The sequence below is a fragment of the Triturus cristatus genome, chromosome 9 (genome assembly GCF_964204655.1).
Source record: "Triturus cristatus chromosome 9, aTriCri1.1, whole genome shotgun sequence".
NCBI classification, from domain to species: domain Eukaryota; kingdom Metazoa; phylum Chordata; class Amphibia; order Caudata; family Salamandridae; genus Triturus; species Triturus cristatus.
The window spans coordinates 359,152,735-359,178,510 of NC_140592.1; the positions used below are offsets into that span (position 1 = coordinate 359,152,735).

The following is a 25,776-nucleotide window of genomic DNA, read 5'->3' on the forward strand; positions in this document are numbered from 1 at the left end:
GTCCGATTCAAGAGAGGTCGGGAAACCGAACCTCGGAATAAGCTCCCTCAGCAGTAACTTAGCTACAGTTAGTGTGTCACATCTACGTGTTGGGTAAGCCTCCACCCATCTCGAAAAGACACATACTATGACTAATATGTACCTCAACCCATTACACTTCGGCATCTCAATGAAATCCAACTGCATCCTGTTGAAAGGCCCACCTGACCTCCCTATATGACTCATTGTCACAGCTGTTCTCTTCCCTACATTCATTTGTTGACCAGTGACACACCTCTGGCACACAGCTTCGGCCACTGCTCTAAACTTCGTATTATACCATGTTTGGCGAAACACTCGTACCATCGCATCTCTACCAATATGTACAGCACCATGTATTAATCTTGCCATTGGGTTCAACAGACATTCCGGTAACACAGCTCTCCCATCTTTGGAAACCCAAACATCCACATCTCCTTTCTCACATCCAGCTCGCACCCAGCTATCCCGTTCCTGGTCAGACACTTCGTCCTGCAGCTGTTTTAGCTCTTCCCATGTATCAGCCATGGCTAACATCACACTGAAGTCTGTTCTCTCTTGGCTTCCCTCTATAAGTCTTTCCGTGAAATTACATCCCTGTTTTGCACAAAATCGAGCAACTTCATCGGCATAATTATTGCCTACTGACACAAAATCATTTCCCTTCGTGTGAGCAGAACATTTTACAACCGCAATTTCATCTGGACATTGCAACGCTTCCAACAATTGTCTCACGTAATCCCCATTTCTGATGGGTGATCCAGATGATGTCATGAACCCTCTCTGGGACCATAGCTGTCCGAAGTCGTGAATGACACCAAACCCATACTGCCTATCCGTATAAATCGTTATACGGATCTTGTCAGCGGCCAAACAGGCACGAGTCAAGGCAATAAGCTCAGCCACCTGCGCGGAGTATACCCCTTCTAGGCAAGCGGCTTCAACCACTCCAGTGATGGTACATACAGCAAACGCTGCTCTCAACTAACCAACACTGTCTCTCAAACATGAACCGTCCACAAAGAATATTTCGTCTGACTCTGGAAGTGGTTCATCGACAATATCAGGTCTAGGTTTGGTGCACAATTCAGTCACATAGAGACAGTCATTATCCTCACAATCTTCATCATCTACATTCGGGGTAGGTAACAATGTGGCAGGATTTAAAACAGAACACCTCTTCAAAGTTACATTCTCTGCTGCAAGGATGACTTGTTCATAACGCGTCAACCTATTGTTCGTGAGGTGCTGTGTTTTAGTCCTAGTCATCAATAGTTCAACAGAATGTGGCACATGCACAGTAAGCGGGTGACCCATTACAATGCTCGCACATGTTTCGATACTGACACCGGTTGCAGCAACGGATCTGAGACATCCGGGCAACGCAGAGGCTACTGGATCTAAAGTAGCCGAAAAGTAGTCAACTGGTCTACGGACATTCCCATGAACTTGAGTTAACACTGCCAATTCGCAACCTTCCTTTTCACAACAGAATAGCGCGAACGCCTTGTTATAGTCCGGCATCCCCAAAGCAGGGGCGCAACACAAGCCCTCTCTCAGTCTCAAAAATTACCTTAAACTGTCTTCATCCCATGGTACCGGATCACTCACATCCTTGCGCGTCAGCCACTGTAAGGGCTTCGCTTCAAAGGAAAAGTTTGGGATCCATTGGCGACAATAACTAACCATTCCCAAAAACATTCGAACTGCCCTCTGGGTAGTCGGAACAGGCATTTTCAAAATAGCCTCTATACGATCTGGTGACACCTTCCTTTTACCTTTTTCAATCCGGTGACCCAAATACTGTACTTCACTCAGGCAGTACTGTAATTTATTCGGAGACACCTTATGCCCATTCTCCGCCAGGTAGTTCAACAACGCTACCATATCAATCCTGCAGGCGTCTTCAGTTTTTGACGCCACGAGCAGATCATCAATGTATTGCACAAGGACAGACTCCTGTGGAAGCACCAGACCTTCAAGGTTCCTTTTCAAAATCTGAATGAAAATAGACGGGCTCTCAGTATATCCCTGTGGGATACAACACCATGTTAACACACGATTTTCCAGCCGAAATGCAAAAAGAAATTGGCTCTTCTCATGCAGAGGGATCGAGAAAAAGGCTTGACACAGATCAACCACTGTGAACCATTCCGCTTCACATGGGATTTGGAACAGGATCACAGATGGATTCGGTACCACGGGACAACATGGGACAACTATCTCATTGATTTTTCGCAAATCTTGCACTATCCTGAACTTTCCACTCGGTTTCTGTAATCCCATAATGGGCGAATTACATGGGCTACCCATGATCTCTCTCAAAATTCCCTGCTTTATCATAGACTCGATTACAGGTCTAATTCCCTCAATAGTTTCAGGTGATAACTTATACTGGGGTGTTCTCGGGTACTCTGTGTTTGGTTTGACCTGAATTTTCACTGGATCTACACCTTTAACTAGTCCGATCTCTTCACCACTGAGGTCCCATACATCAACTGACACGGAATCCCTCAAGTCGAATGGGAGTTCTTCCACCGTTAGCGCTGGATACATTTCCACACACCAATGTTGATTCGCAACCTTAAAGGTCGCATCATCGTCCCTCGTCTGCACTTCCACTCCCTTCGGGGTACAGTAGATAGTACAGTTAAGCTTGCAGAATAGGTCTCTTCCTAACAAGCAGACTGGGCTAGAATCGCACACCACAAACTGGTGTCGATCCCTGAAATTCCCTATCCTGATGGGTATGGGTTCCGTCAGTGGGCTAGTCAGTTTCTTATTTGCCACACCAATAACTTGGATCATTTGTCCAGAAAGGGGTAGATCCGGAACCGCTGCAGACCTTACAGTCGATCGCGTAGCTCCCGTATCAACCAAAAAGGTCGTAGGTTGACCATCAATCTCAGCTTCCACAAAGGGCCCCTTCTGATCTACCTCTAGGACAGCTCCAATCGTACAATCATCCTCTCTTTCCCAGCGGGGTCTCGCCACTGGATCTGGGTCATCTTCCCCATTCACTTCGAACAGGGGCATCTGCACATAGGTCCGAGCTCCCTGCTGCATATTCGGTATCCTGGGCGTTTGGGGAACCTGCACCTGCGGAGCACCCGTCCCCCCTTTTGTCATCCTAGGTCGTGTCACTGTAGGGACTGTGTCCGCCACCGGAACCTGAGCTATCTCCTCTTCTTTCTGCATTTGGTTCAACGGGTTCAAAGGACACTCGCGTCTCCAGTGTCCAATCTGATGACAAAGATGACAAGCTGTGGTCTTTTTCAATACCGCCACATCTATTCCTGTCCTAGGGTCTATTCCCCTTGGCCTTCCCTGTCCCTGGGCATTCTGTGCTCCTCCTTGATAATTTCCCTGTCTCCTTCCCAAGGTTCCTCCGTTAGGCTGTCCCTGGGCTGTCTGCATCTGTACCAATAGCAAATTGTCTTTCAATTTCCTGTGCTTAGATTCTATCTCATCGCTACAATATCTAGCATACCGTAGAATCTCATCCACTGGCTTGTTCTGCCAACAAATCAAATGCTGCTGTATCATGAGGCTAACCTCTGGCCTCAGTCCCAACACAAATTTAGAAACAAACTGTCCCATGTCTTTAGTATCCAACGCATCCAGGCCCCTATACTGTTTAAAAGCTTGCAAAAGCCTCTCGTAAAACTCATGCACTGTCTCCTTAGGCTCTTGCACTGTCCTATCTATCTTCACCCAGTCAATGTCTTGAGGTGAGATTTTCGACTTCAACCATGTGATTACCTGTTCGAACTTTTTCATCACTATCGGCGACGGACCATTTGTAATCGGGTTCCTGTCAGGCTCCGAGGCCGGCCACTCAACCGCAATTTTACATGCCGACCACAGATCACCCGGAACCACTATGTCAAACAAAGTATTCAAATCAATCCACAGTACTTTCGAGATTTTAACAAAAGCGATCAACTTGCTTATACCACTCCACAGGCTTTTCCCTCAAACGGGGAAAATCATTCGTAAAGGCAGCCAAATCACCCCTACTCCAAGGTACATGAACGTACCCTCCATTCTGTACCTCCCGTAAAGGGAAGTTCCCTATCTCCATCATGCCTCCACCCGGAGGTGGCGTCTCTCCCACTACACCCCTGGAGCTTTTCTTCTTTGACCAGCTTTCTTCTCATTTATCAAGCATGATCCATGCCCGCATTGCTATGATTAGATCTTTGACATGGGTTCTCAATCCCATGACTCTTTTCTCTTCCAATTCCTGATCACTGTACTGTAACCTATGATTTCCTTGCAATGCTTTAGTCTTCGACAAATCCACCCCATATCTCTTTGCCAGCTCTGACAATTTCTCATGTGCTGTCCGCGCTTTGCGAGTCACATCCTTCGCTACAAAGAGTAATTCATCCTGTTCGTACGTTAACATTCTCTCAAGGGGTAAATTTCCACATATTATCTCGTCCAATTCTGCCTTTAGTCTTACGACATCCAGCATCCTCCCTCTCAGGGCTACCCTCAGGACTTCTCGACAACCTGCACCATCTCTTTCGTCGTACCCACATTCTCGTTCCTGTGGCCTACTCTCTCCTGACATACCCATAGGAACAGAACGATTTACAATCGTCCCTCATTCCCTCTCTGCTTGCAACACGCCCTGACTTTGGGTTCTCACTGGTGGTGTCCACATTCTTAAGTCTGATCTTGACTCAGCTAACGACGTTGGTCTACCAGGTCTCGACTCTCCTTGTCCTCCCGAGGAGTCGGCTGTAGCTGGCAGCGGCGTACTCCATTCAATAGGCTTTGGGGTCTGCTCCATTCTCCTCACCGACCCCCTTCCTTCGACCACACTCCTCACCCCTACCTCTGACTGCTCTGAGCCTTCCACTTTCTCTGGCTCAAGTTCATACATCGACTCAATAGGTCCAATAATATTTTCAAAGCATCCGGTAACCTCACACCTCTCTCAACCTCTAAGCTAGTTACAGACTTATTCCTCGTATTCTCGGTTCCTATCGAGATCTTTCCTTCCACCCTCACTTCTGAACGGGGTAGTACTCCCCTACTCTCTTCTTCCTTTGTCTCATTTCCCTCTGAGGCATCCGGGTTATACGGAGGTGGTCTCTCGGATAACAACCTTTCCAATAAGCTGTCATCCGTATCACTGCCCTCTTCCTCCTCTTTCGACTTTTCTTTTATGTTGTCAGCTTGTACTAACAAGGGGTACAGTCTGTGACCCTCTATTGCCTGTACTCTCCATCTTTTCTCTTGCGCATCCCATCTAGCATCCTGGAATGCCTTAATCGACTTTTTCACTCTTTCTTGGTTTCTATCTCTATGCTTATCATGCGCTGCTCTAATTCACGCATGTAATGCTTCAAATTGTGTTGGCCTCGGCAAAGGTCTTAAAGCAGCCATCACAGACTTCAACTGGTATAACACTTCTAGCCTGAATGAGCCATACCTCGGGAAAGCTAACTCTCCTTCACTTTGGGTCAATTTGTGCCAATTCTCAAGCCAAATTGTAGTATGCAACCCCACATTTCTTGCCATGTAGTGTGCTGGCGTAACCTCGGGAGGGGCTTCTTCTCCCTCACGAGTAACCACATGTTCATCACCTCTGCACAATTCTCGAAAAACTTTAAAACAGTTCATAATGGCCAAATTCGGAACGTGTACAATTTTCTGTTTACTTCCTGGTAACTGTCCACCAATGACAACGTCTCACACACCAACCAACCTATTGCAGCGTGACACCTCTTGACGTCACTTCTCTCTCCACTCGCAGCCGTTCTCCCTATTCCCAACTCACTTCTTACTCTTGCATTCGTCCATCCATACACTGAAATAACCGAAACAAGTTACTTCTCTGGCTGTCCGTCCACAGCCTCTGACTGTCCGTCCACAGTCTCTCGAAATTGTCGACCTCGGTTGGCAACTATCTGTCCCTGTCCGGGCAGACAGATCACCTCTGATAGTTTACAAATACTCAAATCCACATACAGCAACCCACGACCAGCGTCAGGTTATCATACGCTCACACTTTCGCTCCCCCTATCTCGGTCCAGGTGATCGATGGTACCTCACGATCCCCTTTGGGTGGTCAACAAAATCTACCACGGGTGTATTCTACACCCAATCGCTTAGGCTTCTTATCGCCTAAGACTTTCCCGGTCCGCGCGCGCTCACAGCCTGATCTCACAATCACTCAACATTCACACCAACTCCGCAAGACATCTCACACAAATCAACACCGCAATCTACAACATCGCATCCTATTCGTACTCACTCCTCGAACTGCTGCTTTCTGCCGCACTGCTACTAGCCATCAATGTCCGTCCGCCAGGTCGTCTGCTGCCCACCTTCTGATGATTCACCGTCACTTAACATTTATGGGCCTCGAGGATCACTTATCCTAGTCTAAATCTTCCCTCGCTACCAGAAATAAACCATCTGTTTCTGCTACCAACTGAGAAAGCCGGATTCTCGTTTCTACCCAATTATCTACAGGAACCCACTCCGGTCGCCAGGATCTTTTTACTTGCTTAATAGCGTAGAGGGAAGAAACACAATTATCAGAACGTATTTATCGCAATTTGACATTATTCGTAAAGGATGACTCAAAGTCTGGGAAGTTGTCCTTTTATTATCAGCAAAAAACATCTGAATATATAGGCACCTCAATACAAGGCACAAAAGATAAATGGGAACTAACACAAATGCTACTCTACGAAGTATCCGCATTCGACTAAAGATAAAAAGGATTACAGCTTCTAAAAGCATCAGGTACAAAATAGCTATTGTGATGTCAAATTTCAAAGTCATTAATTAAAGCATTTCTGTCCCTACTCTATTCTAAAGTGACATCCCTACACAACATTCCCTTTCAGGTGAGAAAAGCATAAAAGGTGTCAGCAGTGAAACTTCCTAAGAAGTCTTCACTTAATGAGAGCTCGATCTATGGTGCTCCTTCTAGCCTCCCTCCTAAGTCTCGTCTGCTCAACCCACGGGGCACTGTCCCTAATACGAAACCCCAAAATCCTTGTACACGCCCTTCAGCACACCCCTTCAGGCAGGTCTTCCTTCTGTGATTTTCCATCCAGACTTTTCCATCTTCCTTTGTTCATTAATTCGACCTTGGGTCCCAGGCTCCTTCCGTACTAGGAGTTGCGATTTCACATTCCAATTCACTCCCCTCCAGTCTGCTCCTTCTGTCTCAACTCCTACAACAAAGACTTATTCTAACTAACGAGCTAAATGTCCTTGCACCTGCAACAGAAACAGGGAACGGAAAAACCCACACATCACTGCAATTTATGCTTCACTAAAAGCCCTGTCAGCCTAATAAGCATAGCTAAAATAAGGAACGAAGAGGCCTTCTCTTTTACATAAACAATTAGGCCTTGCAAACTAAAACGCATTACAATCATTATTTCAGCATACCTATACGTAAGAAACCTACATACTAACTTTTTAACATGACCTATAATTACTTAATACATCACATCATTGCAGAACTAAAACATTAAACGCAATACAAATACATTTCATAATAACTGATGGCCTTTATTTCTTTCAAGGCTTGATTACATTCCTACATCTCTATATCAACGAATATATTTCTATGATAATTCTAAACACTCTTGAATTATATATGAGTGCTGACTAACAGTGAATATGGTGCACCCCTACAAATCTTAACACCAGTGATGCTCTCTCAAACACATCACGTTTTATGAACTATTTCTGCTGAGAAGGAACCATTAACCTGTACAATTGTATTTGAATACGTATTCTTATATTCGCACCTCATCAAAACAAATAATTTACAGCGATCTTAGTTAAATATTGTTTAAGCAGTATAAACGCTCTTGGGGCTCAAAAAAACCTATGTGTCCCGTCTGCCTTTTAGAACTCGCTATGTTTTGATCACCAGACCACTGTTTTCTTTTCGGGCTAGAAACTGGAATTTGCTACTGTCCCCTTTCCTTGAAACTGAAGATTATATAGTTCCCGTAGCTGATGGGTAATCTTCACCGCCGAGTACCAGGCCTGTCATAAAGCACTCCACTCACAAACAGGAACCTGAGCCCAGTATACAAGTGCATCTAGGAACAAGCATTGGCATAGCCAATAGGTCTCGCCTTTGGGACCTTATAAGTGTTTAGTTATCCAGAACAATATCCTTGGTGCAACAACATAAACTGTTGCATGGCAAACACTTATAAGGTCCCAAAGGCGAGACCAATTGGCTATGCCAATGCTTGTTACTTAACTGTGCTTGCTGTATTTTTGCCGAGTCTAAGTGACAGGCAAGCTTTCAGTTTACACTATTGTCTAATTGTACTCAGTGTTTACCCGGCCGGTTGTGTAAGCATGCTGTATGTTCACATGCCCCGCTTGTTCAGCACATTATGTGCAGTATTAGTTTGTAGATAATTTTCCCAGAGTATGTATTATGACAATGCTATTCGTGCTCAGAATAATAAGTGTATAAACTTAGTTTAGTCTGCACGCACATGCTGTGTATGGTATATATTTGTGTGAGAGCTATGCATGAGCACAGTATAATATGTGCATAATAATGTTTTATTTTGATGCCTTGCCTGTATATTATGTAGATTGTGTGTGGACTGTGTATGGCAAGCTTTGCACGTACATTGTCTTTGGGAAATGGTGGCCGGCCTACCAAAAAATATCATGTCCCCCTAAATGAGCCCCCCCACCCCTTCAGCCAATCCCTGCCACACCACTCTCAAACTTCACCAGCCTCCACTGATCATGCGCACGGCACCCTCACTGTCCTTTATTGGCACCACCACCACTATGGGCGACACCCATGGCGTAGGAACCATAGGGCGATCTCAATGATGTCATGCTTCCACTGCATTTCTAGTTCTTTCTCAACTGTTTCTTGCAAATGGAAAAAGACTCTGTGGTGCTGCTGAGCAACAGGGCAGACGTCCTCATAGAAGTGAAGCCGCACTTTCATTGTCTTGAGCCTGTCCAGGCCGTGAAATAACGAAGAGAACTGACTCACAACTTCAGAATGAGTATGCAGATAGATTGTAATTAATATATATCAGTCCCATGTCAGCAGCGGTGGCAAAGCTGAATAGGCAAGCACTGATCAAAGTTCCTTGAAGAACATGAATTGGTGCCTGCATTGATACTGCTTTATGTTTCCAAGTTGCTGTGAATGACCCTTGACTGGTTTTGAAGTGACCCACATGTATACTTTCGTGTTTGAAGGTTAAGGTGAGGCATAGGAGACAGGCTGTTGAATGTTTCGACTGGCGTGATGTTAATCGACACACCACTGTCTACAGTGGCGGCTGGTGAACTTCAAAGATAGTAGGGCGTAAGACTAAATACTAAATGTGCCTTCACGAGTGAGCACAGTTGCCCCATGCATGAGTAGCTTATACAGACCATACATTTGCATAGCATTCTGAGATTTGTAGTCCCAATTTTATAATAGACTAACTTAGAAGACTAAAAGTTCAAGAATGCAAGTAAAACACAGGAACTCGATGAGCTGCTCAGTCATGGGCATTGGAAACTGTAGAGTTCTGCATTCGGTACATCCTTATGACTGCTTGGAGATGTAATTGGGGACCATAGCACCACATGCAGCACCACACAAATGTAAGGTCCTGCACTGGCTGGGATGGCAGCACTTTTTCTTGTCACGCACATTGCTCCTGTCTCCTCCCCAACCCTCGCTTCAATGTCACATCACTCTCAGCCTTAGAGAGGCAATAGAAACGTAGCTCTGCACCCACCACTAACACTCCTGTGGGGTACAAAGTCATGGTATGGTGCATTGTGCATACCCATTAACTGTCAACCTATTCCACCTATTCCTGCTAAGCAACAAACTGCAGACTGCAAGGCATTTGAAGAAAGGCGCATTAGCTCACAACACCATGTTCATTCACCATAACGGTAAATAGTTTTAAAAAAATGGTATACAGACATGAACAATCTTCAGACTGTACAAATGTTTGTTAAAGCCGCAGCTCATTTGTACAGTGTGATAATTTCTACTTAACTTTTTTCTAAATAAATTAACTTTGTGCTGAGTAAGTTGGCAGGGTTTGCCCAGACATGGGTCCTTTGCTCACTTTGCCACTGGATTCAAGCTAGCCTTGCTGATGAGGGGTGTTAACATGAAACCGGTCCCAGGATACTTGGTTTTGGTCCCGGAAAGACCTGACTTGGCAGTTCGGGATGGACTGTTCACATGAGGCACAGGGTCAAGACTTATTTGAATATAGCTGGCTCTGAACTGGGGTGGGACAGTGAGCTAAAGAACGATGGTGGATTCAACCAAGATCTGTGACTGAGGGTGAGTGTCTGAAAAGTTTCAGTGCTCCGTCCATCATCTCCTTGTCTTTGAGTAACCGTGGGACAGCAATGCATCCAAGAGGAGCAGAAATTACGCCACTTGAAAATCTTCCCAACTCCAACAGGCCTTCCACTGCTTTTTAATTTTTAAGGAGCAATAAAAAAAAGCCTGCACTCATCAACATAACTAAAAGGAATGAACATACCATTAGACCTCAAATAGTTTACACTAGAATAGGGTACACACCACTAGTACTATAAGAGAACTGCAAAACAATCAGCACCATCAAGTACTATGCACGCCCCCACACAAATATATAAGGCTTTCACTCATGCACAATATTATAAAGGAACTCGACATACCCTCAAATACCAAGAGTAAAGACACCAGCAGATCTATTACAACTGAGCAAGGATGCTGCCCCCATTCCCCTTGTTGTACAGCAGGGCCGTAATTCTGTGGGAGAATCAAGTGGAGCTCCCGCTAGATTACCTAGGGTACACCAGGATGCTCACCCTTTCCCCCATACTATCTCTCTGGAGTCACCTAGAGGGATAGGACCCAAGAGCAAAGAACTGCGAATTCTATCATAGAATTTAGCAGGACTAAAAAGCAAACTAGCATGTCCAGATTGGGGGTCTTTTGTGGACAACCAGGACATTTGTTTATTCCAAGAGACCTGGGCCTGGGAAGAACACCAAAGGGTCTGCTTTGCGACATTCAACATTCTGGCTACCAAGGGGGGGAGGAGGCGCCCATTCGGCGGACTCTCGATCTGGGTAGGCACGCATCTTGGGTGCAGAGCTGAGCAGATGACAACTTCCACCAACGATATCCAATGTGTTCTGCTGTCATTCCCTGCTAAGATGAAAATAGCCCTAATAAACGTCTATTCACGACCTGTGACCAACAGACAAGAATCCGCCACCATAGTCCATTTAGGGTGCTTTAGTCCAACCCTGGATCCAGCGTCCTTGCTGATCTTAGGAGGTGATTTTAATTGCCAATTTGAGCCACTAACCGACCACACCCAAGAGGCCCCCTCAGAAGAAGACCTATACTGGTCAATTCCTGATCTACAGATCACCCCAATCAAAGTATGGTCCCCTCTGGCCATGCAACTCCACTCACTTATGTTGTCCCACTCTCTGAGGGCATGCAATGGGAGGAACAAGTCTGACAGCCCCGGTCAATTTACATTCAATAGAGAAGGCCAGGCCTCGCTAATTGATTACATCATGGTGGAAACTAGAACCTGGGAAAAAGTTCTAGATTTCTACGTTCAGCAGAGGCAGGATAGTGACCATAATGCCTTGATTGCAATTTTGAAGCTGGGGAATCTTGGCGCGTCCACCATTTGTCCCCATCCAGCAACCGGGTTTTGTGCTTTAAAGACTACTAACAACAGAAGGAAAGTTAGATGGAGCTGTATCCAACACTCTCCCCCTAAATTGGCTAAAGTTGATCAGCTAGTAATACCTATGATAGCCAGAATGTGGGAGGTGGGACAGGTGGAGGCCCCTGCAGGGGATAGAGACTAGATTAAGAAAATTCATGAGGAGCTAATTGTAAAACTGACCGTTGTATTCTATCCGGTGACACTAAAGAGGGAAACCAACCGATCGAAACACTCATGGTTTAACAACAAGTGCCGCAAAGCAAAACAGGAGCTAGTGCATGCGGTGAAGGCTAAAGATAGGCCAAACATCAAACTAGCAAGAGTTAGGTATAGGAGGATTATGTTGCAGGAAAAGAAAGGATGGGAAACAGAGAGGTGGGATGCCCTCTGGATTGCTTTGAAGGATAACGATCTGAAACTGTTTTGGGGGATAGTGAGCACTGGAGGCCAGGAAGGACGTTTGGCAATAGAGCCCAACATAGCGCCCGAAGTGTGGGAGTCACATTTTGGGTCTCTGTACAACTGTGAGGAGTACAACTCCGGAGCTTTGCCAGGAGGGGGGCTGGGATATATCCATGACGGAAGTTGGAAATGCTATTAACAGCTTGCACCCCAACAAAGTCCCTGGTCTAGACAAACTCCCGGGGGACCTCTTTCGGGAAGAACCCAGCATATGGGTCCCATATTTGTGTGCTCTATTTAATGCTATTCTGAAGGGCATGAATCCCCCCGATACTTGGAATGGCGCTGAGATAGTACCCATATTCAAAAAAGGCTGCCCTCTGCTACCCTCTAACTACAGACCTATCAGCTTAATTGACATCTCCCAAAAACTGATGGGCAGGGTCCTTTTGGCCCGGATACAGGGGTGGATTGAGGAAGAGGAGATTTTGAGTCCCTACCAGGCCGGCTTCAGATCAAATATGTCAACCGTGGACCAGATTTTTAGATTACAGCTACTTTTCTGGAAAACTGTGAAGATGGAGGGTGGCAGCCTCTATCTTATATTTGTTGATCTGAAGTCGGCCTTTGATCTCGTACCCAGGAAGAAGCTCTGGGAAGTGCTTAGCGACCTTGGGATTCCTCCTTATCTCCTTAATGTGTTAGTGAGGTTACATACTGGCAATTACGCACAGGTAAGATGCGGAAAATATGGGGAACTCTCCACACACTTTCCTGTTAAAAAGGGGGTGAGACAAGGATGCGTTTTAGCCCCCACCCTATTTTGTCTCTACATTAATGGGCTTATTGATTTTCTCAATAACATAAAAGACACTGATGCCCCAAAGTTAGCCACAGGGAAGATACCGGTGTTGATGTTCGCGGATGATACCCTGCTATTGTCCAAGTCATCTCTAGGCATTCAACGCATCCTGGATGGGTTTGCACAGTTTTGCAATATGAGAGGTCTGGAGATTAATTTATCCAAGACCATATTTATGGTCTTTAATCCCCCGAAGAGTACGCGCCCAAACCCCTCTCTCAACGGTATCCTCCATGAAAAAGTGAGGACATTCGATTATCTGGGCATTAAATTATCTGAGCGACTTGGGTGGGGCCCCCAGATGGCTAAAGCAAGACTTAGGCTAACCCAGACAGTGGGCGGGATTATGAAATTGTTCAGAAAATCTGTATATAAACCAGCAGCGCCTGTGGTGGAGATATTCAAGGCCCAAGCAATGTGGGCGACACTATATGGGGCAGAGCTTTGGGGGCACTGTTCTACCTCTGATCTCGTCAAGCTGGAAAACAACTTTATGAGACAGCTTATAGGACTTCCACGCAGCACCTCATTAGTTCCCCTCCGTTTGGATCTGGGCATGAGGCCAATTGATGAAGAGATTGCCCTTAGGTCTCTGACCTTTTGGCACCGCGTATGCGTAACTCCAAAGCTGTCCTCCTACAAAGCTAAAGGAGTTCCTTCCAAGATTAAATCCCAGTAAAATACCATGGCTGGCCCACATAAGGAATCTCTCCACTAGGCTTGGCAGGCCAGAGCTATGGTCATCCCCAGAGTTTTCCTGTGCCTTGATATCTAGGTCGGACCTTGTAAAACACTATAGGCAATCCAACCTACTGTCCCTCCAAGAAAGTGCCAAAGAGGGCAGGCTGACGATGGAGTTCCTACAAATTAAAGAGGTATACAAAAAAGAACTCTTTCTGGATGTAATCTACCCTCTTATGGCTAGGAAATTATATCTGCAGTTTAGATTGGGGAATCTACCACTGGCAGCGCACAGTAGCTTATGGGCCCCAGAGAACTCGAGTGTGTGTCCTGCATGTAATTTAATGGCTGAGTCTGAAATCCATGTATTGTTCTTCTGCCCTGCATATGCTCTGCCCCATAATCGTTGGATAATCCAACTATGTAAAAACTTAGGGTTTGTTCGTTGTCTAGAGGCCCAGTATTAAAATATGATACTGATCCTCCAATTGTGTTTGCCGTATCTCGCTTTTTAAATGCTATGTGGCACATTAGGAGAGGGTTTTTAAAGTAATTACAGGGGAGGATAAAACCATTACACGTTATATTCTGTGTGCTTCCAAAACAAACCACAACAACTCTTGTAAAGTCTGTTCATTGTATTTTAATGACTGTTTTTATGAATTTTAAATCTTTGTGTAGTTGTCAGTCTTTTTAATCTTGCACAAATGTATGGGATGTAAATATTGATTAGTTTGTGTAAATGTCTGAAGTTTTTTATCTATTAACCCCTTCCCTGCTCATGACGGAACCACTCCGTCATGAGCCACGGGTGCCGTGTGCTCATGACGGAGTGGTTCCGTCATGCTGCGGTTGTTGGCGGCTGCTCCGCCCACGCGGCGCTAATTCCCCGCCTGTGCGGGCGATTAGCGCAGTGGGCGGAGACGTGACAGAACCACTCTGTCATGAGCACAGCTCACCCGTGGCTCGTGACGGAGCGGTTCCGTCACGAGCACAGCGCCACCGCACCTGCCCCCAAACCCCCCCCCCCAGCGCCGCGGCGGAATTCCTGCTGCGGCGAAGGGGTTAATGTACTTTTATGGCTCGAGTGGCCAAAATAAAGTTTTTTTGACTGACTGACTGAGATCTATTACAACAAGTATCGGCCATTAGCACTGCAATAGAACTGCAGAAACCACCAGTACTATAAAAGTTCCTACTGTGTACACCAACATCAATATCACAGAACTACCCTCATCAACAAGACCAGGACAGGACTTCATGCACCAGCAATGCTACACAAAACCTTATAAGGTGAGTCATGAACGACAATAAAACAAGACCCATTAGGGACCCATTTCAAGGCCAGTTATTTTGAATTTTTGTTTGTTTGATATTTCTTTTGCTTAATGGCGGTCTGTACAATCCATTACTTTAAAATCCCCCTCTACATCGGCCTCCCCTCGTACCGTTGAATGACCACACTTGCCTCAAACACTGACAGCAGCTCTAGGCTCCATTCTCCTCCTGTCCGCACTCTTTTGTGCACATCACATATTTCCCAACTCCTTTCAGGATGAGGTGTGGCCATGGAGGCTTGATAATCTGATCACACCCTTTGACGAGTTCGGAAAAGAGTGGGATTGCGCTGGTACACAGTGCAGCCTTGCTGATTGACAGACAGCCACTAGAAAATCCAGGGCTTAAGCTTAAAGCACCCAGGTTGTTTTCAATCAGCGAGGCTGCACTGTGTAAAAAGAGACAGTGGTGTTACGGCCTTGCAGGGCACAGAGGAGCAGGGCTGAAATGAGGTAAGCCCTGTGAAACCTTCTATGGCAGGCACATACAGACTAGTGCACATGCCTTTTGAAAGTTCTTGCTTTTGCCTGACCCTCGCGCAGAGCGAGGGTTAGAAGCTCCAAATAGTTAAGTTCTTGCTCAATTTATGTTAAAAAGTAAGAGGTAAGAATTAAGACAGGGGTCGCATCCTTTTGCCTTAAGCAACCATGCACCCCTGACTGTCTATAATAAAGGTTATGGGGCAACTGTTGACCTTTATTGTAATCTTGGGGCAATGTCCAAATGAGGTTTGATATTTCATTTGGTGGTTTGTCTTTGTTCATTCTTCCTTGTAAACATCCAGATTTACATGTGCATGTCGTTTGTTGGTCGATTCCATCAGTGCACATTCATCTCCTTCACCAGCGCTCGATAATAACATTGACGAGCCTCTGTAGGATGAACTTGACAACAATCGACTTTGTCTGGTTTCTTCTTGTCATAACTAATGTCACTTTCTGCTTTATGGGGGTGGCGAGAATGCTTCTGGAACTTTCTGGTGTCCATTTTCTCTTCTCGCTGTGACATAGTTTCTCTTTCGCTATGCAAACTATTATGGAGTGGTTCTTCTTACCAAAGCATTTGCACGTTTGGCCTATGGCTAGACATTTGTCTTCTTGTGGAAATTAAGCCCACATTGGAAACGCATCATTCCCTCTTTGTAGACGGCGACTTGTATGCATCTACTCGGTGTTTGTTCTTATTCTTTATGGCAAAAGATGATTCCCTTTTTTTGTTACAGCTTCCATGTCAGTAGCTTGTCGGTCTGCTCTTTCTTCGGCCCTGGCAGTGATTAGTACTTTTGCTAAGCTGAGCGTCTCTCTCAATATGCATCTTCTAAAGGATTCTTAAAGACAGTCATCTATAACTCTGACATGTATGCCTTCATCATCATTAATTTCACTAAACTTGCAGTGTTTGATAAGCACTTCAAGTCTTTCAACAAACTCATCCTCCAGCTTGCTATCATGCTTGATTGAAAATGTACCTTTCATACTCGACGTTCGGAATCTGATTGAACTTGGCTTTCAACACTTCCTTGACGGTAGTATCATTTGTCAACCTGTGATATTCTCTTCAGCTTTTCTTTTACTCTGTCACCGACAAGGTTCTCAAGGTACTAAAGGATTTTCTTATCATCTACTTCTTCTAAGGCATCTATAAAATCATTGAACGACTCAATTCATGCAGTCCATTTGACGCCAATATTCTGCTTCTTCGCAGTGTTGAATGATGGTGGTGGTTTCAGAAACACAGCGGCCACATACTTCTTGCTTGTTTATGCTGACGTTGAGAGTATATGCTGTTCAGGTGATGACAGCTGTCTGTTTGAGCCGGTACCTCCTGCAAGCACTGGCCATGTGCTTGTACTTGGGTAGTCGTGCCAGATCGGAGGTCATAAGGTTCCACCTTCTTTTTTTATGGTAAGTGACGGTTTCGTCTCTCGTACTTGTCCATCATCTCTTTCAGCTTTTTGCATCATCCCTGGCTGCCTTTAGTGCTTTGGTTTATATTGATGATGACTCTTTGTTAGACTGTGGCGCAGTATCTCTTCTTTTGGCTTTTCGAGTGGGTTTCTTGTGGGCTTTCAAATGTGCTCCTCTGCAGGGCCTTCAATTTCTTTAAGGCCCGTAAATGGGCTGGAGTGGGGCTTCGATTTCACACATGCCAACTTCGAACTGCTTCTCATTGAAATTGGGGGCATGTGGCACACACGAGGAGTTTGCTGTAATGTTGCAAATTTGTAGGGAGAGCAGTCTTATTTCTTCGGGGCACAGATCCTGCACTCACCAGCATTTGCAGCATCCTCACCAGCCCGGGAGCAGGCAAATGAATATGCCACACATGGAACTCTGGATTGTACGTCTTTATTCCTCAAAATACAATCATACTCTGTCCTCAGACTACATCATAAACATTAATAACTACACCTCCCAGCAAGTTATGGACTTCCTCTGTTAAGTCCACCCAGAACCACAGAGGTCGTAACACACATAGGTTCATGACACTACACACCTTAGGAAACTTTATTCCACTCTACGCCCCTCCACTCTACTCCACTCCATGACACTCCAGTCCATGACACTCCTTGACACTCCATTTCCCTCTTTGCCACTCTACTCCACTCTATGAACTCCTCTATGCCACTAACTTTTAGCCATGCTGAACAGAAGCCACTCTGGTGTATAACATGACAAAAACACATTGGCAAAGCCAATATGCCATGCATAGGCAAGACCTATTGGATTTGCCAATGCATGTTTATTTTTTAGTCCGTCTTGTGTACTTTTGCAGTTTTTATTTTAGACCAAGGGTATTTTTTTATGCCCATTACTGCGCTATTTTGGTTCTAGTTCTTTTTCTGTCTGTTTGCCCTATCTCCAACTGTTAGAGTCTGAATTATGTAGTGCCTCAGTATTAGGTGATATTCAACCAGCACTTGAAATAAGGAAGACTGTGACCTCTTTTATTGACTAATGCTCTGTTTATTCACTTTGTATTGCTCATGGAATTTGATAACGGTATTACTATGAATGGCTTGAGATTCCACTGTAATGTTCTATTCATTGTAACATGTATGTTTGATATTTATTCTTTTAAGGTCTTGTACCGAATAAAGTTTTAGAATCGAAATCGAATCGTGTGCTTAAATTATATGTTCAGATGACAGTAAATTGTGCCAATAAGAATCATATTTATCTTTGACGTACGTTAAAACTAAAAAGTGATTCACTTATTTACCTCTTAAGTACACCTGCCTGCTAGGAATCACATGCACTCTATATTAATATTATATGCAATAATTGATGTATTTAAAATTTTGCATTTTTATTGCAAACACATGGCTGTCTTATTTAGAAATCATCCTTTCTTTTTATTTTTGTGACATATTCTTACAACAAAAAATAAAAACACATTTAACAGTTGCACCAGATTGCCAAGTAAAGACCTATTGACTTTGTCATTTCTTGTTTAGGATGGAATTTCTCTCCAGAAATCGGGCCGGTCACCACCTCACAAAGCATACTTCAAGAGCAGAAGCTGTCAAATTGCCAGAATGAGGCATCATTACTAAAAATGCTGGAATGAATACCATTAGGACCAGGTTCCTTCTCATGGCATGCTAATTTGAACAGAGCTTGTCATGTGGCAAACACAAGGAAATGATGGACGGAGCGCTTAAACATTTCAGACACTCACCCCCAGTGACAAATCTGGGTTGAATCCATCATCGTTCTTTAGCTCACTTCGCCACTCCATTTGAAACCCAGCCATATGCAAATCAGTCTTGACCCTGCTCCTCTTGGGAACAGTCCAGCTTGAACTGCCAAGCCTGGTCTTCCCTGGACCGGAAACAAGCATCCTGGGACCGGTTTCGGGGTAACACCCCTCATCAGCCAGGCTAGCTTGAATCCAGTGGGAAAGTGAACAAGGGAACCACGTCTTGGCATACCTTGCCAACTTAGGGCAAACAAAGCAAACACCAGGCGGTGATGGACGGAGCATTGAACCTTTTCAGTGTGGAAAAGAAGGAACTGAGGTCAGCATGCTGGGGTGGCACCTACATAGGCACTGTTCATGTCACTTAAAGGGCAGATGACGCCAATGATGCCATGTGCAGCTGAATGGCACCAGCTACCGGCCTGCATGGGGACGGCTAAAACATTTACGGATCCAATGTGATGCCTAGGGAATATTCTAAGGTGAGGAATCTGTGACCAGAAATCTCTATCAGATAAAGTGTTTACCTTTACATGAGTTTGTGTATTTAATTGATTTCCTATTAGAGGACACTGTTTGCCTGCACAGTTTGCACCAGGATTTATCTGGTGCAAATCGTGAAAAAAAATCCTCAAGGTGGTAAATTAGTGCCCGAGTTAGAATTCCCAGTTTGTCACATTCAGAGGTTTGCTCCTGAATTGGAATTCGAGCCCTACTTAGAATGAGGGCCAAAGACGAGCAACAGAACAGCACCTGTTATTTACAGGGACTCAAAAGAAGAGATGAGATAATTTGTGTAGGCAAGATGTTGTAGCCACGGGATTGTAGTACTGAATATCGATATTATGAGAATCATCTTACAAGAATATCAAGGACAAAATATGAAAAAGTAAGGTCATATAGGGAAGTATAGATTTACTACTGCTAACTCCACATCTACATACTCTGAAGATATATGTACCGCATAGGTACATATATGTGGTCAGGTACAGAGAATGTGTAGACTTATTTACCTGTAGATATTATTATTTTTGATGTATTTTGTCCTTCATATTTAGTACCATTGATATTCTGACTTTCATATTTAGTTTGCACACCTAGTCACAGCTGCCAATTACCACAGCACCAATGAGGACCATCTTTATATAATAAAGCACAGCAATCTCTAAGCATGTCTTGTACACTCTTGCTGCTGTCAGCAAGTGCTTCTTAATTGCTTTATTTCATCATCTTGTATTTCCTAATTTTTTTTAATCAAATTGTTTTTTATGCCTGGTATTTTCAGAATATTTAACTGCATTGTTACCACTGACTCCCCTTTCACCATGCCGTTTTCTAATAAGTTTTATCTTATTCGTGATTATTATAGCTATACAGCTGGTGCAAATTTATTTATGAGAATGCAATTTCACAATTCATATGCCTCGTGCCAAGAGACTTGTGCTCTAAGGAAACCTCCTCTTGTGGCATCACCATCAGGTCCCTAAAACATTTGGCAGCTGAAGTAAGATTTGAACATGTATTACTAATTTCCTGTAGCAGTCTAGTAATACAGGAGTTCAACTAAAAGTACACACCAGTAAGAAATTAGAACTGGGTCTGCGTAAGCCCTAACAACGTTCTTCTGTATGCATGTGGTAGCCTTGTGGTGCAGTTAGCCAACTCAATGATTGAGAAGTAGCACTAAAGAGTAAATGCCAACAGTTGTCTTTCTGTGACTTCCAATTCAATCCTCCTTGCAAGAAGGTCACAATGATAGTTACTTAAATAAGTCACACTAAAGGAGTCCCTGAACTGATACCTAGGCAGGGGAATGAGACTACAAAATCAACAGAACAAACCCAACTGCCTTAAAGCTATTTCTTTAATGTGGGGGAAAATCTCAACCATAGGAAAGGGATATGTATATCGCCTCATCCACAAGGGGCTAAGAATAATGTGCAGTTAAGGACACTTATATATAGAGTAGTGAATATCAACTTCCATGTTATCAAGGTTTATATCATCAGTTTATTGTACATGTCCATCATACAAAATGTGTATATGTCAGCGTACATCAGTTAATCAAAAATAGGGTTCCCGGTTTTATGGTATTTATTTTTTTGCCATTTCTGACTGTATTTATCCATATTTATTTTTGGGGCACTTTATCTGTATTTATCCATATTTATTTTTGCCACAAGTAAAAGACAACACTAGACAGCTAGAATTTTTCCACATTTATTTAAATTGACAATGCACACATGCACTCGGTTTTTATTGGTCAACACAATACATTCATCTGAAATCTTTGCCATTCGCAGAATGTCCCAAATACCCTTAAAAGTGCTATCACAAGCCATTTGTTTCAGAGCCTTGCAGTTTCTGCCATCGGCACAGAGTGCCACTTCCTCTCCAACACTGAACACCATACTGCCCCACTGAGAGAAACACACTGCCTTCAGCTACAACCCAATTGTTTCCCGCTATAAACACCTGGAAGCAACTCAATTCAAATTATGCACAAGACAAAAGTAATATGCTTCCTGAAAAAAAAGTAACAACATTCTGGAAACAGCAAACATTCATAGGGAATACAACTTAAAGCTTTTACACTCATTATTCAGAAATCGATGAGTGTTTTTGCTTGAAAGGCTAAGGACAAGAGAAGAAAAGTAGTGCTTTCCAGGCAAACTCTGTAAGGTGGCGCTAATGTGTTTGGGTGTGAATAAAACCAATCTGGCCACTTTGCGACTACTCTGTCTTGTTTTATTCAATTATGTATTTATTGTTCGTATTTCAAAACCTTTTTTTCTCTCATCCTTAGGCAGCAGTTTGGAATAGAAAAATCAGAAAAAGACATTTGCAGCAAAAGTGTTTCCTCTGTTTTGGATCCATTTCACAGGGGAACGAATGACGGAAAGGAGAGGAAAGAACAGTCACAGTTTTCTGCCAGTCAGAAAGAGGGCATGGCGAGGCAACTCTCTGTTGGAGCATAGCAGTGCCGCAACATGTGCTAGTCTTTTCCAGTTTTTAAATATAAATACAGACAGAGCGAAACTTGTTTTCCGACTGTATTTATATGTAAAAATCCATTTAAATGGAATACCGGGAGTCCTAATCATAAATAGTCAATAAAATTCATACACAGAAGAAGAATATATATATAATGACACAGGCCCCTACAAATCAAAATCGTGCTTCATAGTTGTTGACCATAATCAGCCCCAAGCTATCATAAAGTCATTCAGCACAACCTCTTACATTCACACTCTCACTCAAACACATGAACAGGACAAAGACATGACAAACCAACTGATCAAATACAAAACACTAACAATTAACCATAAATATCCTAAATACACACAAAAAAGTGTTTATACACACTAGTTCCCATACAATGCTGTGTTGATGTTGACAGTTACTGTTGTTATTTCTTTTAAAAGTTTATGCATTTTTTTTAATAACATGTTTGTCGCCCAGTCTTGTTCAGATCGTGCACTGACGCGCGTTTCAGTGAAAGAGCCAAGGGATAAGGTCACACCTTCTTCAGGGCGCTTCGAGAATAGAAGTTAGGGGCAGCAGAGAAAGGGAGTATCTGAAAATAATACAATATGTCTATAAATATAGTAACTTAAATTATCAAACTGAATTCTAAGATGCACACTGAAGCTCCAATAGGTGAGTGAACAATCCTCAAAATATATTTATATATTAAAAAAGGGAGGTGGAGTCGTGCATCGTGCACCATATAAAAACATTCACTTTAAACCTTATAGCCCTGTGTAGAAGGTGTAAGAAAGTATGATAGCCAAAAAAACAAAAACAAATAACACTCCTCAAGTAAAGTCCCAAAGAAATGCCATAAGACTGAGAAATTTAAAAGTTTATAACGAGAAAAAATAGGCAGATGGTTAATCCAAGTGTACCAGCAAGAATGTTTAATATGTCCCATAGTGGTGAATTAAACAGCAATATATTATTTCACTAGGGCAGGCAGGTACTTGAGCACAACTCCATGTGGGCCCAAAGCATATAGATGCGTTGTCTTATTCACACATCTGCCCAGCTGAAGATGTGGCAATCTGATGAAAAATAGGGGCACTACGTAAGGGATAAGATGTATATAATAGTGGTGGTAAAAAAATCAATGGAGGATAGAAAGAATACCTTGAATAGAGGGGATGCGACTCTGGACCAACAGCACAGTGGATAAAGAGTCCTAAGGTATCCAGACATTGTTTATTTGAAAATATATATGTAGAGGGATCCAGGTTCTAGCAGGGTTTATATAAATACTGTCATGGGTGAGAGTTACAATCTAAAAAAAGAAAGAAAAGAAAACATGTCTTATGTATATATTCGATCTAGCATCGAATACGTATACTGGCGCCAAAGACTTAATAGGGAGTTGAAAAGCTCATAAAAGTCTTGCGACAGTTAAAGAGTATAAATTGTGTCAAGAATGGACACTACTCAGTCTGAGGTATCAGGCAGAAATGGACAAGAGTTACCAAATTACCCTGTCCATGGGAAACAAAACTGTTTATGTTCATTAGAGGGCACTTATCCGACATATAGTACAGGCGAAGCAGGAGGGCCCGAGCTGATGGAAATGGAATTCCCTAAGTAAAACACAGAGACAATCTGAGCCCGCCCCCAGATATATAACAACTAACACGATGGTACAGGGTGAATGGGCGGTCGAACAGGAAGTGCTGTGACACCAGATCAACTATAAAACATGAGGGATTAAACAAGATCAAGCTCATGGATAAAGAGCAAATAGATCCACTAACGACGTAGTGAAGACTGAGAGAGAAAAGCGAGAGCGCCACACAGCTCAGGATCCTTAACCGAGAAAGAGTTTAGGCGATCCTCACAGTATCAAACCCATTTCACCGTGATGTAGTCGCTACCGTGATAAAAGGGTCCCAGGTGAGTTGGCTCAAACACGGATACGCGAGGCAAATAAACACACAACTCGGAAGGGGAGGAGCTCAGGAAGGCATACAATGCTGCAATATCAGCACTCAAAAACAGCGGCTATCTTGGAATGGAAAAGACAATGGAAAAATGACCCATCACACATACAACCAGATAATACAAACAAATCTGCATACGTTTACAGATAAAAAACACAACTGCCTCTCGAATATGGTCGAGAAAGAGGTGACTCAAACATCTGGAAAATATTCAATCGTGCAGTGCCTCGATATATAAGACCTGGACAAAAACGGCAGCCATCTCAAAGTGGAAAAAAACAATGAAAGAATCAACCGTCACACAGTCATACAGGAAGTATTAACCAATCTGTGTATGTTTGGGGATAAAAGCCAAATATCCCTAAAATAAGTAGAGGGCATGGTGCCCAAGAGATCCCGAAAAACAAAGGGACTAGAAAACAGAACATTATGTAGTGACAGGTCTCTAAGGTGGAAATAGAAATAAAAAAAATTCTGGAAAAGTGGGCCTTATTTCCAACTGATGCTCAAGGGATTGGATGATCCTCATTATTGAAACAGCCAGAGAAGTGGAAGCCTTACTTAATAAAGAAATTCAAGACCTAAAGGAAAAACTCAAACAAACCAAAAGAATTGAGGACAGTAAGAGTAAAATGGAGGAAATCAATATAGAACTTGACTCCTTTGGTGATTACCTTCTTAAGAGAAAAACCGAGAAACTTAGAAAAGATATCCGCCAGTTCTCTCAGGAATGTATTTACCCACATCTCACTGAAATTTACTACACAGCAACTAGTAAAAATCTTGGCGGAGACAACATGGTTGGACGAACAGGAAAGTTACCACTTTTTCTTTTTTTTTCACTTTCCAAGCTGCCGGGACAATCCCCACCCCTTGTTATATGACACTGCACTGCTCTGGGGCACACAGCAGCTGGAGCTCGCATATCTATCGGGGGGGAACAGTGATTGAACCCCGGCAACAGCAGAGCTGTGCTATGCAGCCCAGTGCCCTCTGGCACACAACTCCATTTGCAACTCCTAACATTTCCAGGCTTCAATCCTCCAAGGGGAGAAGGAGCATTTTAATTTGCCTATCAACTGATAAGCTGGAAGCCAACAAAATGATTTCAACGTAGATGAATTGTGCTTACAAAATAGAACTTGGAGCCTCGGAAGCGGATCTGAATTTCGTATCTGTCATTTTATTTGGTGCGCTCATTTTTTCTCTGCCATATACTACCGTCTTTGGCAGTCAAGCAGCCGCAGCAAATGTATTCGCTGGTCAGGTGGTGCAGGTTGATATTTTACATATCTCTCTGGTCAAGTGATGCTGATTGTGCAGCCGTCGTGGACCAGTCTGGTTTACTGCTGCACGGGCCCAGAATGAAGATGCAGAAGAAACCGCAAAACAGCTCAGACTTTTTTTTAATGTGAATATAGTTGTTAGACCTGGCACCATTGGCGTAGGTCTCCCTTCCATTTTTGTCGTTTATGTCTCCTTCACGGTTGCTGGCGTTGGATGTTCTGGGCGCTGTTGGTCCACTTGCCATCCCGCACCCTCTCTGAGGAGCTGTGCACCGTGCCCCTTTATATCCTAGGTACCTTGTACATTGTGCATCACCGGGTCGCATGGGCCCGGTCCCTGAACCAAGTTCATTCCACCCACATGCACAAGTGATTTCCTCGCTCCTGAGACAAATCTAATTACGTGTATTGTGGTCCTTTGAGCATTTCTCAATTTCGTGTTTAATCTATATAGAGATAACAATTTTTTTATAATTGCTCGTGGTGTCTATTTTGTAGCGTCTTTCCTGCGTTATTGTGTATGGTCCTAAATGCTTCACGCACTGCCTCTGAGATAGGCCTGTCTGCTCGTGCTACGTTACCACAGGGTTGAGCAGGGGTTATCAAAGGGTATAGCCCCCTTACTCTGACTTAGGAAGAAGGGTCACTATTTGACATCGGCGCCAGCCACTTTCAACTAGAGACCCCCATTTCTAGCATTGGTGGCAGCGGAAGGATCAGGAATTGCATTTATGATCCACATACAATAACCAGTGTATGCTACTAGTGAGGGTAAACCACGTACAGTTTAA

General features: G+C 43.7%; 1 long non-coding RNA gene across 1 annotated transcript in view; it reads left to right on the top strand.

Moving 5' to 3' along the window:
* The window catches only part of LOC146797935 (uncharacterized), a 124,784-nt gene extending 99,836 nt beyond the window's left edge, over positions 1 to 24,948 (top strand). The window contains exons 2-3 of the long non-coding RNA XR_014968562.1: positions 18,491 to 19,217; positions 21,542 to 24,948. This is a non-coding gene — a long non-coding RNA (uncharacterized LOC146797935). The remainder of the gene's footprint in view (positions 1 to 18,490; positions 19,218 to 21,541) is intronic.
* Positions 24,949 to 25,776: the final 828 nt, after the last annotated feature.